The 15,911-nt window shown below is 48.6% G+C and overlaps 1 pseudogene across 1 annotated transcript in view; it reads right to left on the bottom strand.

Moving 5' to 3' along the window:
* LOC144172784 (small G protein signaling modulator 3 homolog) overlaps window positions 1-15,911 on the bottom strand; it is a 71,444-nt pseudogene that overhangs the window by 20,307 nt on the left and 35,226 nt on the right. Inside the window, exons 11-14 of the transcript XR_013323105.1 lie at window positions 15,517-15,672; window positions 9,335-9,439; window positions 8,583-8,641; window positions 3,718-3,811 (exon numbers count right to left, since the gene is read on the bottom strand). The product of XR_013323105.1 is annotated as a small G protein signaling modulator 3 homolog (transcript). The remainder of the gene's footprint in view (window positions 1-3,717; window positions 3,812-8,582; window positions 8,642-9,334; window positions 9,440-15,516; window positions 15,673-15,911) is intronic.

The following is a 15,911-nucleotide window of genomic DNA, read 5'->3' as shown; positions in this document are numbered from 1 at the left end:
TCAGAATCGAAGCTGGCTCCATCGCGTTTTGAAGCCGACGTCTATCTCAATGCACAATTCCAACATGGTCAAAGCAGTTTGGATTTGGAGAGGAGTGCAGTCAGAAAAAGTATCCACTCCTCCACTCCGCAACGATGGTTGAACACGAAGCTTTCTTTGCGTGAAATCAAACGGCGAAGGGTCGATGTCAAATCCGGCGCGATCATAAGTCCAAAATGCGTGCGAGTAAAAGTGAAAGCTCAATCGAGTCAAAGTCAAAACTCAGACGACAAGGAATCGCTCACAAGAAAGCTTGGCGTTCAACCATCAATGTTCCGACAGTGAGATCCCGTTCAAAAAGAGCTCCCTGCAGCACCACCAGAAGCTGCGTTTGTTCCACATCGAAACTACCGGGTCATTCTCGAACGTCATTGACGGTGATAAGCACGCAGCCGGCTGGTAGGCTAACAAGAAGAAAAGCGAAAGCTTGAGTAAAATGTTGTGCCAGCAAAAACTTGTTCCTATATACTTTGGGCATAGTGCGGAAGGAGGGGGGATAAAGCAAGGTATATATGGTCATGACAGTATAAATAAACGTCAATATTTTTACTCCTTGGTTTCAAACAGCCGCGATTATAAGGATTGGCCATAACACAAATATTCTCCCGTTTTGCTTTCCCCGCGTGCGCCTCGCAATTCCCTTCGAGTGTGTGGGTGATCAAAAAGAACCTGTGCAATGAGGAATGCAAGCGATTTGCAGCCGGGTGTTATTAAAAATCAGTTTCACGTACACAATGCTGGCGAATGTTTCAAATCGTGGTATTCACGAAAATTACAGGCACGCAAAAGAGGTTTGATAGTACCCAAATTTTTGAAAATTTCGAGGTAAGCAGAGTGTTGGGTTAAGCGAAATGCGAAAAATGTATACGGCCAGATCACTGGAATAAGAGCTAGTGCTGGTAACGAATGCTCCAATGCACAGGGACGCTTCCAGAATACAGGCAAAATAATTTGCAGACAAAAAAAACATTTTTTTTCTAGGTGTTGCGGAAAAAGAACTGCGTGATGCTCGCCTGTTTCGCCTTCGCATCTGGCCCCAAAAACGTGTTCTCGAGCTTCTCAATGCCGCATCAACTGTTGGTCGCCAACGCTATATTCTATCTTGCTGTAAAGCAGGCAAAGCATATGTTTTTCTTGTTCCTGCCGTTTTTGGCACTTCTTGAGACACGTCGTCGTCCACATGATCAGAAGCGTCTTCCCCAGCTATATGAACAATGTAGGCGTCGGACAGCACTCCGATAACAGGACATCGGCCGCGCACAGTGCGTACCCCGCGCAAATTTGCCGTTCGCGACGGTGTTCGGCGCGTAATTGGAGCTAAGCTTTAACCGAGAGCTTATCAGCTGCCTGCAGCGGATGTTGCATTGCGTCCTCTTTGTCAACATTTCGAGATATCCGTGATCCCCGAAAAGTCGTTTCGAGACAAAGGGTGGAAAATGTCGCCTATGGCAGGTATATGCACGGCAAAAGAAGGTTTCGACTTAACCGGTATTTCGAGATATCCGAGTTCAAGTTATGCAGAAATCACTGTATCTGATGGCTGAAGGTGATAAAACTTCGTATGCATGTGCACACGTCTTGATGTTTTATTTGGCATTTACATTTAACAGATTCCCAGTTGACTGGACGTAACTGCAGGGGGCCGCGAAGACGTGCGCTTAAGGGCCTCCAGATGAACGATGCGAAAGGTCAGAAGGCACCGGTTCGAGCTCCTTTATTTACATACACGTACAGGGGACATCTTGGGAAACTTGCAAAGAAAGTCGGTTCCAAAGAGCCATACAAAAAAGCGGAGCGCCGACACACCACAGACACATTTTCACGCGCTGACTAATACATCAGTTAACAACGGCGGGGGTATTCACAAAGAACGGTTGTTTTCTAGCTGAAGTCCCGCATGATGTTTCCAAGCTGCAAAACGACGCTGTGCCGGTAGTGTTCCCGAAGCCCCCGAGTATGTGTCGAAATCGAAATAGCGTAGCGACACGATTCGCGGTTTTTACAAGGCAAGATCCTTCATAATACGCGAAAACGTCCTCCTGTCACTTCACGTTTCGGTTAAAACTCTTCGTACTGGTGAGAGCGAACTTATTTGGCTAATCTGGTTTGTCGACAGAAACGGATAGGGTTCGAGAAGGGGCAGTTAAAATGGGCTGAACCCGCCCAGAAATAGGGCAGAACTATGAAGGCAGCAGTGGTAGCCACCTTAGCAGCGGCACGGCAGAGCGCCGTCCGCCGCTGCCCATCGCGCCGGCCGGCACCGCGCTCCGATTGACTACAGCGCCGCCGCTGCATGCATCACGGAGGAGCCCCCTTCGTGGCTGGCGGACGGCAGACTAGCACATATTTCTAGGGACCCTAGCACAGTCGGACTGCTGTAGCAAGCACTTCGGCAGCTCCTGCTGTCGATTTTTTTTATTCCAGCAGCAGTGAGGGGTCAAGCAACAATGTGGGATATTCAGATTTCAGTTTGGACGACGAAGCTACGGTTCAGGTGCCTCACACTTCAACAAGCGCTGGCAGGTAATTTCTTTGTGACTTCGCGTTGTATTTATAAACAAAACTTGCTTCTTATCTGACGACTGCGGTTTTACGTTTTTGTTTAGGGTCTTAACAACGTACGGCCAGGCTATTTTTCCAAATGCACCACGCCATATCGCGCTATCACTTTCAAGATAACCTGGCGCTCGTGTTAGATTAGCGCTGCAGGGCGATGCGCGACGCTTCTCAAGAGCGCTGGATTTTTTTTCTTGATTTTTACCACCGAACTGATAAGGATTTTGTGCGAGAACACAAAAGAGTATGCTTTGATGCACATTTTACAGAGACTCACTCACCCTTCAGTGCCTTCGCGGCGTGGCACAGCCGTCAGTTCCGCTATGTTGACGGGCCCTCAAAAATCCAAACCTTGGTGTACACTGTTGATTTATATATTGAATCATAGCCAAAGAATGCAGGAACAATTTGTATATCTTAAAATGCCTGAAATAATTTTTAGTCTCGGTAAAATTGCCGATTTGTGTTTTTCGTATACTTTTCTTGGGGGCTTTTTTCTGATTACTGGACGAATAAACTGTAAGTAATTGTACCTTTAACAAAACTGCTGCTTTGTGTTTGGAAGAGCAATCTATGAGCTACAATTTCATGCATAGCAAGGCTAAGTGTGTCCAATAGCTCAAGAGAAAAAAAACGTTTTGTGGAAGCACTCAAAATCGGCCGTTTTTTTGCCATAACGAAAGAGTTAAATCAACAAATGCCACATACGAAGTGTGAAATGAGCGAGCCACTATGCACCGGTTGCTGCTTCAACATGCACAATTAAGCGTGCAACATGAACACGAACCATGTTTGAGAGCAAATAATGGCATATTTGAATCCGGTGGGAAAAAAAGTAGCAAGACTGACAACTTTCACAGTGTTTACTTAATTAAAGCAAGCTGTTTTAAAAGCAGTGTACCCCCTCAAACTCGAGATAGTGTCTAAACTAATTAAAAAAAAAAAAAACTCATCTGCATCCCTCGTTTGCTTCGACCTGCTGTCCAGATTCACCTCGCAAAAATGTCACCTACACAGCAGAGCAGCCTTCTGGGGGCAATACGAAAGAAGCTTCACTGATAGCTCCTCGATAGCTCCACCAAAACGAGTCCCTTCCGAGCGGCTCCCCACCCGGCCACCCACCTCTTCAATGAAGAGCCACGGGTGGCAGACTCCACCCAGGATGGTGGACCGCTTCATGCCGTACTCCAGAACAGCCTTCAAGGCTGGGCACAGCCTGCATCGTGACGACATTCAGACAGGTGTGCTTGTGCATTGCGATTTCAACGTACAATATGATGTAGCGAAATTTGTCCGTGCGTGTGACCAAACATCATCACCTATCACTTGAGACCGGAACTGCAGCAGGGGTGGAAGCAAGCTTGAGCCTTTTGGAGCAGCTCAGGGAATAATGCTCTTTTTGGAGGGCCTTGGAGGCCAAACAACAGTATTTCGTGCCCATATTTGCATAAATTGCACTTTTCAGTGCCTACTATATGAGCCCAAAACCACGATTTCTTGTGCCTAAAGTTCCGCTCTCTGTCTATCACCGCTGCAATCAAAACCCATTCCCATTGAGCAAGAATACCGTATTTACTCGCGTAATCCTCGCACTCGCGTAATCCTCGCACCCCTAATGTGAGCCACCAAAACTTGGATTTTTTGGTTCCTCGCATAATCCTCGCACCCCCAACTTTGCAGCACCGAAAGTTGCCTGCTCGCGAAACCCGCATGGTGCACGCGCTCTCCAACGCGCGCCCTCCCCCGCCGCCTCTCCGTTCGGCAGAGAGCGCTGTGTATCCAAGGCCATCCAGGCGCCCTAACAACCTGCATGGCTACTCCCTAACAGGCGCCCTAACACGCTACTCACACTGTACTTGAGCCGGTTTCGCGCATGTTTCGCGTGCGCGCAACTAGACGGTGTTCGCGCAGCCCGCTGTCGTGTCGTCGTGTAATCGTGTCGCCGTCGTGGTCCCGCCGTTGAGCGGCAGCAGTCAGTGAGTCACTTGCGTCAGTGGTGGATACCTCGCTGCCGTTTTGAGAACTTTTTGATCTAATTGTTTTGTGCTTGGTGCCGCTTCGCCATGGGGAGGAACGCCAGCTACACTGCCGCTTTCAAATTGAAAGCGAAAGAGTACGCGATCGAACACGGCAACCGTGCCGCAGGCAGGCGCTTCGGCGTCACCGACTTCAACGTGCGTTACTGGAGTTGGGCACGCACATACGACGACGAGATAGGGCGCGCGCCAGAAAGCAAAGGCGGCAATTTCATGATCGCTGATTGACGGGAGACTGTTTACGTTGTAAATAATAAAATAAAAAGAAATAGCTGCTGTTGGCAACACTGAGCTGACCTATACAAAAAACGACCGCTACATTTAGCGGGATTGCCATAAGGCAAATTGGCAACACTGTGCACCGGATTTTTTATTTCTCCCGCATAATTCTCGCACCCCTAACTTTGCATTGACTTTTCCGAAAAAAAAGTGCGAGGATTATGCGAGTAAATACGGTACATAGACGGTGAGACGGCCCACTATGGCAAGCAACACGGGCAAGCAACCAGATAATGTCCCAATGAAAAGCCAAGCGAACTGCAAAGCTTCATCGTTGTGACGGCGAAGGAGAGGGTGGCGGCACCCGATGGACGAAATGATAGCGGCCACCATACTTTCCAAAACTGCACAATGAAATGCCGATGCCGGCAGCCAAGCTGTTTTGTCTCCCACGACAGCTGCCAACAAGACACAAGTTTGGTTCATAAGAAAGATTGCCTCGTTAGAATAATACTGACACCCCTTTTAATGTAAATTTCACTCAAACAAGCTACATAATTAGGAAAAAAAGGAATGGCCTCGTGACCCACTAGCTCATTTCCCGCAACAGAACCTGTGATGCCATACCAGCCAGCTCCGTGATTGGCTGAGGCCGGCAAACGCAAACACAAGTTAGGCAGGGCTTATAAGGTTGCACAAAGAACTATTTTCACTTAAATGTAGTGCATATTCATTTCATAGCAGTAAGAATGGTGGGACAAACAGTGAAGGTTACGAAAGCACACGTAAACATAGAAGTACCGATGCATACTGCTGTTGGTACTGCGTGCACTATGCTTCGTTTAGATACACAGCACTGCAGTGCTTTGGCGTTGTCTCAGTCAACACTGGCCAATTGGCATAAGCAACGGTGTCTTAGGTGACCATATTTGTCGAACGAGCACTATGTTTTACGAAACGATGATTTTCTACCTTTAACAAAAACAAGACAGATACAAATACAGTCAAAAACAAAGCAAAGGCAGAAAATGGGCCACCGCAGTACGGTGGCGCCATCTAGGTTACCGAATGGTAAACGAGGCTCCCTAATCGGCTGCAGAGTGGCGCCTGTGATGTCATCGCAGATGTCATGAAAACACGCAATTTGGCGGGAGGATCAAAATTTTACCGTATTTATTCGAATATAGGTCGACCTTTTTTTCCCGAAAATGTGCTTAAAAATTGAGGGTCGACCTATAATCGTGACCGAAGAACCTCGACCTATAGTCGTGATCAAAAATGGCGAGCGCACCGAGCGATCCGTTTCTCCGCCGCGCCCGGCGCTCCACAATTTGAGGCGGCAGCGCGGAGCATCTAGAACAAAGACAGGCAAGAAAATAAAGGAAAAAATAACAAAACAATCAGCGTAAGAAAACCACCCACAGTCACTGCCGGCTATCGCGCATTACCTGCGGCCGAATCGGACACGAGCGAGCGAGCGAGCTGGCGTACTGGCTAGAGAGCCAGATTGGCTTGGCTTGGTGTCTTCGGAGCCGTAGCGCGAGGTGGGGGTAAAGGTGACTTTCGCCACCTAGCGTAGCCACCTCGTGAACGGAACGGCGTTGCCTGCTTCGCTCGCTGTCTCTACTATCTCCCGTTCTCCGTTTCATGCGCTTTCTTTGTGTTTGCTTCGTTGTGAATTCCGCACACAACGTTTTTCTGCGCATTTCGCGATGTCACGTCGGACTTTAAGCGGCGGGTGATCCTGTTTGCTGAGAACTTGAACAACTGCGCCGCTCAGCGAGAGTAAGTCGTTAATGAAAAGCTGATCAGGGGATGGCAGAAACAGCGGGACGAACTTTTTACTTGTAGGGGACTGCGTCGTGCGTTTCGTGGCTCTCGAGAAAAAACTCCGGCTGCACGTGGAAGAGGAGCGTGCGAAAGGACACCGAGTGTCCTGCGAAGATATTCAGACCAAAGCTCAACAGTTAGCGCTGCGAGGCGGGATTGGCCGTTCAGCCTTCAAAGCCAGTCGGGGGTGGGGGTGGGTAATGAACTGCGGCGCATGGCGCATGCGGCGCAAGTTCCGACGACGACGCAGTGTGTGGCTCCGACCAGTGAGGTGACCGCGTTGTAAATAAATGGGAGTTTTAAAAAGTTTCCTCAAGTTTTTTCTTAAAAGTATAGGTCGACCTATAATCGAATATATTATTTTTTTTTTTCGGCGACTTCAATTTTTAGGGGGTCGACCTATATTCGTGCTCGACCTATTTTCGAATAAATACGGTAAGCTAAATTGATTAATTTCTCAGTGAATAAAGCATGAACAGTAAGACACAAAATCTTTCGAATAAAACATACTTGTATTTTGCCTGCATGGCCCCTTTAACCTTTGCCAGGCACTTGCGACATTGTCTGGCCATCCAAGGAAAGGCCGCTTCCCCTCCCGTCATGTTCTTGCTCCGTGCCCATTCTTCACTCACGTGAGCGGAGGAACGTGAGTGAAGAATCCCTCTTTCTCTTCACGGGAGACAATAGTGTCTCACCCATCCCTTGCACTACAGATGAGCATACGAAAATGGAGCACGAGCAGCTCCACACATTTGAAACACACTCGTCCGTGAAAACGCACTACAGTGGAAACTCGTTACAAGAGACACTTGGTTATAAGAGATATTTGAATGAAGCGGTTTGGTTGGTTTTCCTATGTTCCCCATGTTAGCAACATTGCATAAAAGAGACCTTGGTTATGGGAGACACGTTTTTTGGTTCCCTTGAGTGTCTCTCGCAACGTTTTATTGTATCTCCCATCATTGCCCTGTACTATGTTCATACTGACCTTCGGAAAACGCAAGTAACATCAAGAGTATGTTGCACTAACTGCTCAAAAACCAGTGATGCCAGCGATACACCAACACCACTTCGATGTAGCCCGCACCTAGCAAAGCCCTGTGGTTATTAGGCAGCCCCTTTTTATCCCTTCTCACCAGTGACGTCACAATGAAATTACTGCCCAAAATTTTTCACTGATGTGTAACCCATTGTGAACAAATGTGGGCAGCAGACTGTTAAACATGTTGAAGATTTGGTTGGGAAATGTTGGATCTAATGCAGTGCTGCTAACAAACAGTTTTGCTGCAATAGAAGAAGAGCCGATCCCATTTATGGATGTCGTTTCCTCCAGTTTCAGCAGTTCCATCGCCGTAGTTGCCTGATGAAACATAACCACCGAATAAAAAGAGGGTACGAGTTTGCATACTGCGAAGCCCTAGAGGGTCCATCAGGAAATGTGAATTTTGAGAAGCTGCTGCTGCTTTCTTATTGCAGCAATTTTTGCCCCCAGTTCGCGGTAACCTTGCCTACACGGGAGAAGATACCCTGTGGAAACAGTCTTTCATATCTGCACTCAGTTTTTTTTACGAATTATCCCCTAAATGCCTCTAGACAAACAAAGTTTTTCTTCCAAAAAAAAAAAAGAAAGAAGGTAGGGCTTCCAATGAAAATCTGTCCGCACCCATTCCAAGCTGACATATTTGCCTAGAACAGCACAATAATTGAGGAAATACCCATTAAAGAATCTTGAGTGTGATGAAGGCTCTTAACAACACGTCTTATCCTTGCACTTTTGCGGAGAGTTATAGCCTTTGAGGGAAGAATGAATGAATGAATGCAGAAGTGATTGAGTGAGTGAGTGAGTGAGTGAGTGAATGGGTGAGTGAACAAACAAACAAACAAACACAGAGCAGCACTTACGTTCCCCTCACTAGGTCTGTCACAGCTTCCGTCACCGAATCATCTCCTGCGCTCGAGTACTGCACGGGACAGACACAGTAACACAGAGGGGGTAAGAAAACGTGCCTGCATGCGTACTCGCCCACCCTGAGACCCTGCACAATAATAGACCCGGCTTGTCCAAACTACAGTATGCTGTTACAACTTCAGATACAAATCAGTGAAGCATACTTCTACAGCAAGTGTCAACACCAAACCATCCGCCCACTCTGGGTGAAATCTATACTCGGCTAAGCCTGTTAAAAGGCCTTTTTTCTTGTTGTTGCATTAGCATGCAAGATGTAATGAGTGAACACCTAGCCATGTTCATGTGGAACACATGAGTGCACTGTGAACAGTGGAACACGGCTGAGAACGTTGTTTATTTTTTCTCTATTAATTTATTTCGATAAGTGCCCCCAAACAGCACGATGCCTTCAGCGTGGTGCACAGAACAAACAAAGAAAAAGAAAAGGAAAGGAAAGGAATATGTGTACAATAGAGAAAGGAGAGCATGAGAAATGAAAATAACATCAATGGAACAAACACACTCTCACATGATTCTACAACACAAAAGAACACACTCAGTGAATTCCCACTAAGAGAAACATTTGTAATGGCCACATTATTCGGGATTTCTAACTAGGAGGGACAAAGCGGCCCCAGTGAAGAAAGGGTGGCCATTAGCTGATGGGAACATGCGCACGGCAGTCAAGAAGCCAACCAACTCTTACCTGCTTGCTCCGCTCATCAAGAAGGTCGACGAACTTTGCGGGGAACCAGCCACGCAGGCCATTCAGCTCGCCAATCCAGCAGTGTTCGTCCTTCTGGCTGATGATCTGCAAGAAAGCGGGGCATCAGACATTCGATTCGTTCCAGTTTTGCTGAAATGGGACCAATCTGGTCCCATCCAACAGGTTTGAACAAGCCCCACAGATGATTCACCAAACGTCAATTTTGCAGCAATCTTCTGCTTCTCTTTGCAAAAAAACGAGGGATTTGAGAGGTACGCAAGTTGTTAAAGCCAAAGATTTCTTGGTGGAACCAATAGAGTTCTGTCAGAAAGCTACTGTATTTTCGTGCGCATAACCTGCCCCTGCATATATTCCGCACCCCTCTTTCAGCCCACTGTAAATGAAAAAAAAAAAAATCCTCGCATATTGCCTGCACATTTGATACAGGAAAGGCTGCACCAAGGCTACTGCTCAAGCAACACATCACATACTATGTAGACAGAAAGAGCATATACATTTAGCGAGTAGCATAAACTGACTACAAGGCAAAAGTCGCAATCCACTACCGTCGAACCCTGCAATAACGAAACCGCCGGGGAAAGCCCAAAAATTCACTTTTGCGGGAATTTCACTGCCGCAAGAACGAAACATAAGCGACAGAAAAAATTGGCCACAAGCCGAAAATTTATTTCCGAAAGTCGGTTATATTACTTTGCGAGCCTTATGTTGCCGCAACTTCAGAGCTCGGCTCCCACACTACAAGAAGTGGTTATCGTCGTGCGCGCCTAAGAACGACGGTATTGCGTCAAACGCATCCAAAACATCCTGCGGGTTCGCCTTCTCTGCACGTTTTTCTCCCTGGTCCTCGGCACAGAGTATGTCAGAACATGCAAGCGAGGTCCAGATTCTTCTATGGCAGACAAAACTTTGCCATACAGTGGCACCTCCTTGTTCCAATGCTGTTCACAAAGCTAAGTGAGCAGCGCTTTGTTGAAGTCCAGAATGGCCACAGCCGCCACCGTTTTGTTTTGCATACATGCGCCATTAAAGAGCGGCGCGCTCGCTTTGCAAAATAGTAGTGCAAGCTGCAGGTGGTAACTCGTCGGCGCTATTCTCCCTTGCTTCACTTGGGCCACTGACATGGGCAATGAAGGCTGCCATATCTTGTAGCGATAAAAACTTTCAATTTTGTGCTGGCAGGGGCATCTTAGAAATGTGCCGATCGGGGCACACCCAACAAACCCACATGCCCTGTTCAGCGGTAGCGGGCTAGCATAGACCAAGCCAAAGCCACGTCGTGAGCCATGTGTCGCCCCCTGGTGGTGTCGCTGCAAGGCTGCCTCCGCGGCCGCCTGCTGCATCGGCTTTCTTGAAAACAAATATGGCGGTGGCCATTCAAGTGTGCTGTGGCAAAAGTTTACACATTTTGAGTCCGAAAAAGAATGCATTTGAGCCCTTTTTGGCCACTGTTAGCCTACAATGGGTAGGTAAAATGTTGACTGGACTTGCAGAGAATTTCATTAATGCAGGACCACTTCCCAAAAACATTTCGTTGTCGCGAGATATGAAGTACACGGGCGTCTATGGACGTTCACCGAGGTTGCGAAAATAATTCGTTGCGGAGGGAATTTCGTACTCGCACGGTTTCGTTACCATGAGGTTCGACTGTAATAAACTTCAGTTGTTAGAGTGAGCGTGTCTTTGTTTTTTCTTCCCTGTCGTTGTATGTTTCGCGCAATCGCTGCCATGACAGGCTTAGTCAGTGTTACCGCGTAGGAACTTCATGGCACAGCACAACGCACATTGCCGCGAAACGGCACTAAAGAGAAAAACCCCAGGTACAGTGTAGACAATTTATAACGTAACCGCTTATAGTGCGGGACCGGATATAACGCGGGTTTTTGTGACCACCGGTTCACCTCTCATAGAACTCAATGCATAAGCATACCGCTTAGAATGCGGTTGGCCGAAGCGCAATACCGTCTATAGTGCAGTTTTCTGGCGGGACTGCTGGTCGACCGGCGCAGCTGGGGCATCGTTTTAGGGTAGCAAAAGAAAAAAAGGATGAAATCCGCCATCTGACGCAGCGCACACCCCTTGCTCTCTAACTTCGACGCACAAGAAAAGAATAGGCACCCTTTAGTTCACGCCTACGTGATAACCACAACTGACCTTGCTTGACGCACCTCGGAAGATAACGACCCCCGTCCCCGTCTGCGCGCGTTTTCGCACACGATTCGTGCACGTCGGCGTTGCGCGTGCTTTCGTTTTTTCACGCTCGTGTCGACGATTTTGCGCTCGCGGTCGCTTCTTCGCGTGGCAGTGGGAGGAGCCTGACGACTTGCACCAATGGGGAGAGGCGCACCTAATGGCGGGAGATCCGAAACGCTCCGACAAGCCGGCTGGCCGCGTCAGAGGTGTTTAGGCCTACCGCCGCGGTGTTTTTTGATGGGCACTTTCTCAAGCAACGTGAATGGCAGTTTATATTCCTCTTTTCGCCCATATTAGCAGCTCTTTTCTTGCGTGAGCACCCTCGCTTGCGCTTCGTGCGGCATTTCAGCGAGCAGTTAGAAGCGGTCGCTGGAGCTTCCTGCACCACTTCGCGGCCAGGGCCGATGCCATGTTGCCGCCTCTTAACGCGCCGCACACTACGCCAGTTGTAACCGGGCCAACGTTGCCGCGCCTGCGGCGTGCACCGCATGTTCCATGCGTGCACTGCAATCGCTCCATGCGGTTCACGCTTTAGAACGTTGTGCAGATAAGCCACCGCTCTTTCCCTTTCCGAACAAGCGAGCCGCACGAAGCCGAAGATTCCCCCCACCAGTACGTTGCGCTGATAAGCAGCCACCTTCAGCATTGTGAACACAAGGTGGGGTAAAAAAAAAAAAAAAAGTCCCGCTGGCGTTCTTATCACGTTCCGCAGCATCTGTTCATAGACGCTAAAAACGCAGCCACGATCCTCCAAAACGCAAACACAACGGAATTCGTTAAAGACATGCTCGCTGTTCGTAACACCGCGCTTGCAGTGACCCTGCAGTAGCGGCTGATGAAAATAAAAAATACGATATAAAGACCAGTCCTTCGCTTTTAAGTGCCGTGCGTTTGAGGGATGATAAATAAAGGATGATTTGAGAGTTTGGTGGCGATGTGGTTGGATTCGCACATTTTTTGGTTATAGTGCGCTACCGCTTATAGTGCGGATTTTTACGGCTCCCGCGACATACGTTATAAGCGGTCTACACTGTATTATCCACACCCTTACTGTGCCACTAAAATTTTCGCATTTTTGGTGAGAGATATATGAGCGAAAATACAGCAATGCATTTCCCTACAGGCCAGTTGGTCGACCGAAAAGCTCTGATAAGAATGTTCCGACAAATGCAGACCTGCTAACAGTTTTGCTGGAACAAAGAAATAGCTGATCACATTTACCGTGTTTACTCGCGTAATGAACCCTCCCCCCACTTTTCTTCTTGAGAATTTACTTTTTTGTCACTTTGAATAAAAAATGCATAAAAAATGCAAATGTCATGCGAAGAAATTGCATCGGCAAAAAGGACCAGCATGAGACGAAAAGACGTACACAAAACGACGACAACAAAGAAGACGCAATGCACGCAGCGCGAAGGTCATCGACACCAGCTACAGTGCCGAATGCTCGCGACCACGGCACGAGCTTGCGCCGGCGACCAGCCAATGGAAAGCGGCCAGCGACAGCAGGTGGCGGCAGAAGGGGCCGAGGAAGAACACCGAGAGTGAAGAGAGACCGGAACGCTGGCGGCCGGGTGCCCTGACCCGGGCCACGTCCAAGAGGCCCTTCACAACAAAACCCCTGACGCCCTCTCCCGCAAGCAAGTTGTCTCGTCGGACATCGGCAGAAGGCAGCGACGTTCCAAGAGAGCTGTGTCGGCTCTTCAGCGACGGGAGCTCGGAGCGCGTTGCCCTACCTTCAGCCACGAGATGTCACGCCCTGACTGTGCTACCGGGAAGTGAGGTGCGGTGGACCATTTTCGGTGACAAACCACGTACTTTCTCTACTTTTGTTTGAACTGTAACGGTTTGCCAACAGTTAGCCACGCTCACCTTTTGTTATTCCCTTATCACTGTATCTGTTTCTGTTGTGTTTATTTTGGGTGGTTTGGAGCAATAGAACTTAGTCTCGTCGAAAGTTTTTCGTTCTTTTATTATTATTGTCCCGAACCTGACAATAATGTGTTTTTATCTCAGCATGGTTGCTGATGCCGTAGGTGAACGCAGCAACGATATCACGCTACAGTACGCGCGGAAATGCGAAAAATGCATTCCAACAATGGGCCTGTTCAATTTACGGGCGTTCTGGCAGCCCGCAGACTGCCAGAAGCTTGCTCTCGGGCAGGAAGTTACGTCGTGATTACGTTGTTCAAGCGCCTCGGGATACACCGGAAGCCAGGACCGAGAAATCCCAGCTGCTACGAGCGCTGCGGAGCAACTTTTGTTCGGTCGTCTGCTACAGTTTCAGCGGCAAAATGTCGGACGATGCAAGTGCGCTCGCTGCTCTCCCCGACGCGTTGTTTGCGGACCGCCCTCACCTTAACGATGAAGAGTACGATTGCGAAGCCGACGTTTTCAATGTGTGCGTCGTCCTCGCGATGGCCCAGCAGGAAGAACGTTGTTGACCTACCTGGAGTTCGAGTTCAGGAGACTGTTTCGCCTGTTGCGGCGTACAGTGGCCGCCCTGGTCGCCGAATTTCAACACTACGAATTCTACCCCGAAGGCCTGCGAGGGCACCCTGAAATACCTGGCCAAAAGACAGATCTGATTGCCCTGTCGTAAATCGGTACACAGTATATAACGAATTTGGCGTGAGCGAATCATCTGGTGACTACGCAGCCTATCGAGTCATCGGATTTATATATTTCTATCAGTGGACGGGAAATATTCTGGCCCGACTGAGCAATATTGGAGCTAAACAAGCGGGCGAGGAAGAGGAAGACTGTCTGACATGATCTGCACGATTTATGGGTGCCGCATTTCTAGACCCTCGGAGTCGGAAGGAAGTTACTACAATCACAAGAAATTTCACTCCATCGTACTTCGGGGGATCTACAATGCGGACATAGGGTGATCATCAACGTGTTCACCGGCTTTCCTGGCAGCGCCCACGATGCCACAGTGGTGCGGGATAGCTTTTTTTTTTCTTTCCGGAAGAATAAACGAAAACTTTCCTTCATAACACCCGGACAACCAATGTACTTGCTGAAATAATAAACTCAGACATGGCTTCGTCTAGAACTGTGACGCCGTCCTCGCCCTTGAGCTGAAATAGGCCATCCATGTCTGTCGGAAGACGAACCGCAAATGACCGTTTCGGCGCGGATCATGTCAACTCTCTTTTTGCTAAAAAAAAAAAAGAGTGCTGCAATGCGAAAAATAAACTGAAATGTGCGTAAAAGTGATTTTTCATAACCCATAAATAAATTCCAAACCATCAAATCTGAAAGAACAAAAAATGTTCGCAGTTTCATTTTGAAACTCGCCGAGCCGCTTTCCTTTCCTCGTCTGCTAGCAGCGTCGTCTGCTATCTGCCAGATCTGTGCCCACTCGCCACCAGCCCACGAATGCCCGGGCGGCTCTGGCAGCTTGCGGGGAGCCAGAAGTTCCCGACCCAGAAAAATCGAAGACGTTTTCTGGCGCCGCCGGAAGTGACGTTTCGGGCTGCCCGAGAAAAACGAATCACCGGCTCTCGCCTCTGGCAGCCCGCGGGCAGCCCCGGGCAGCCAGAAGTGGAAAATCGAACAGGCCCAATAATAAATCTCAACAGTAGCCAGAGACGTGAGCGCAAATGCCGTGGCTCACAATTTAAAAATTGTGCGCTTGCGGGGCACCAGCTGCTGAATGTAAAACAAACCTTCTTGCCCCATAAAAACACTGCGGTGTGCGACCAGAGAACAAAATGTACTTTGCACTCTTTCCCTGCTCTTTGCTGCTTCGGCTGGTTCCGGCGGTGTGCGAACAAAGCACTACACGTACTTCGCACTTGTTCCCAGCACTGCGCTGTTGTGCAACTGCGCCATTACGCTCCATGGTTATGTTCAGCTGTGTTCCGACCTTTTTTTTTGACCTTTACATCAACCGCACAGCCAGCCGAGAAAAGCGAGCCAACCCAAGCCCGCTGACAAGCCAGCGAGAGAGAGCCACCGACCGTGATGATGTCGTTCTTGCGGAAGCCTAGCTCGTCGTCATCATGCCGCTCAAAGTTGAGCAGGGCCTTGGCACGCCGGTGCCGCGAGCGGGACACGTTGGCGAAGTTCTCGTGGTCTCGCGCGTGGCTCTCCATGGAGTAGTCCGAGTTGAGGACCTGCAGACAGAAGGTGCGCTCTTTCTTGCTTCCTGTTTGATTTGCGCATTAAAGGGGCCACGAAAACAAAATTCAACTTTTTGCTCTTCGTAAAACCTATCCTTTAGTAGTTCACTCAGCTTTGTTCCAGCTAAAAAAAAAAACAAGATATTATTTAATGCAAGAAATGCAGAAAATTTTTCAAATTCTGCATGCCAGTAACGTAATATGGGCAGGAGCGATGTAATACAGGCCATCTA

The sequence above is a fragment of the Haemaphysalis longicornis genome, unplaced genomic scaffold (assembly GCF_048455015.1).
Source record: "Haemaphysalis longicornis isolate Haplotype H1 unplaced genomic scaffold, Haemaphysalis longicornis Haplotype H1 scaffold_26, whole genome shotgun sequence".
NCBI lineage: Eukaryota > Metazoa > Arthropoda > Arachnida > Ixodida > Ixodidae > Haemaphysalis > Haemaphysalis longicornis.
This window is presented reverse-complemented; position numbering and strand designations above follow the sequence as displayed.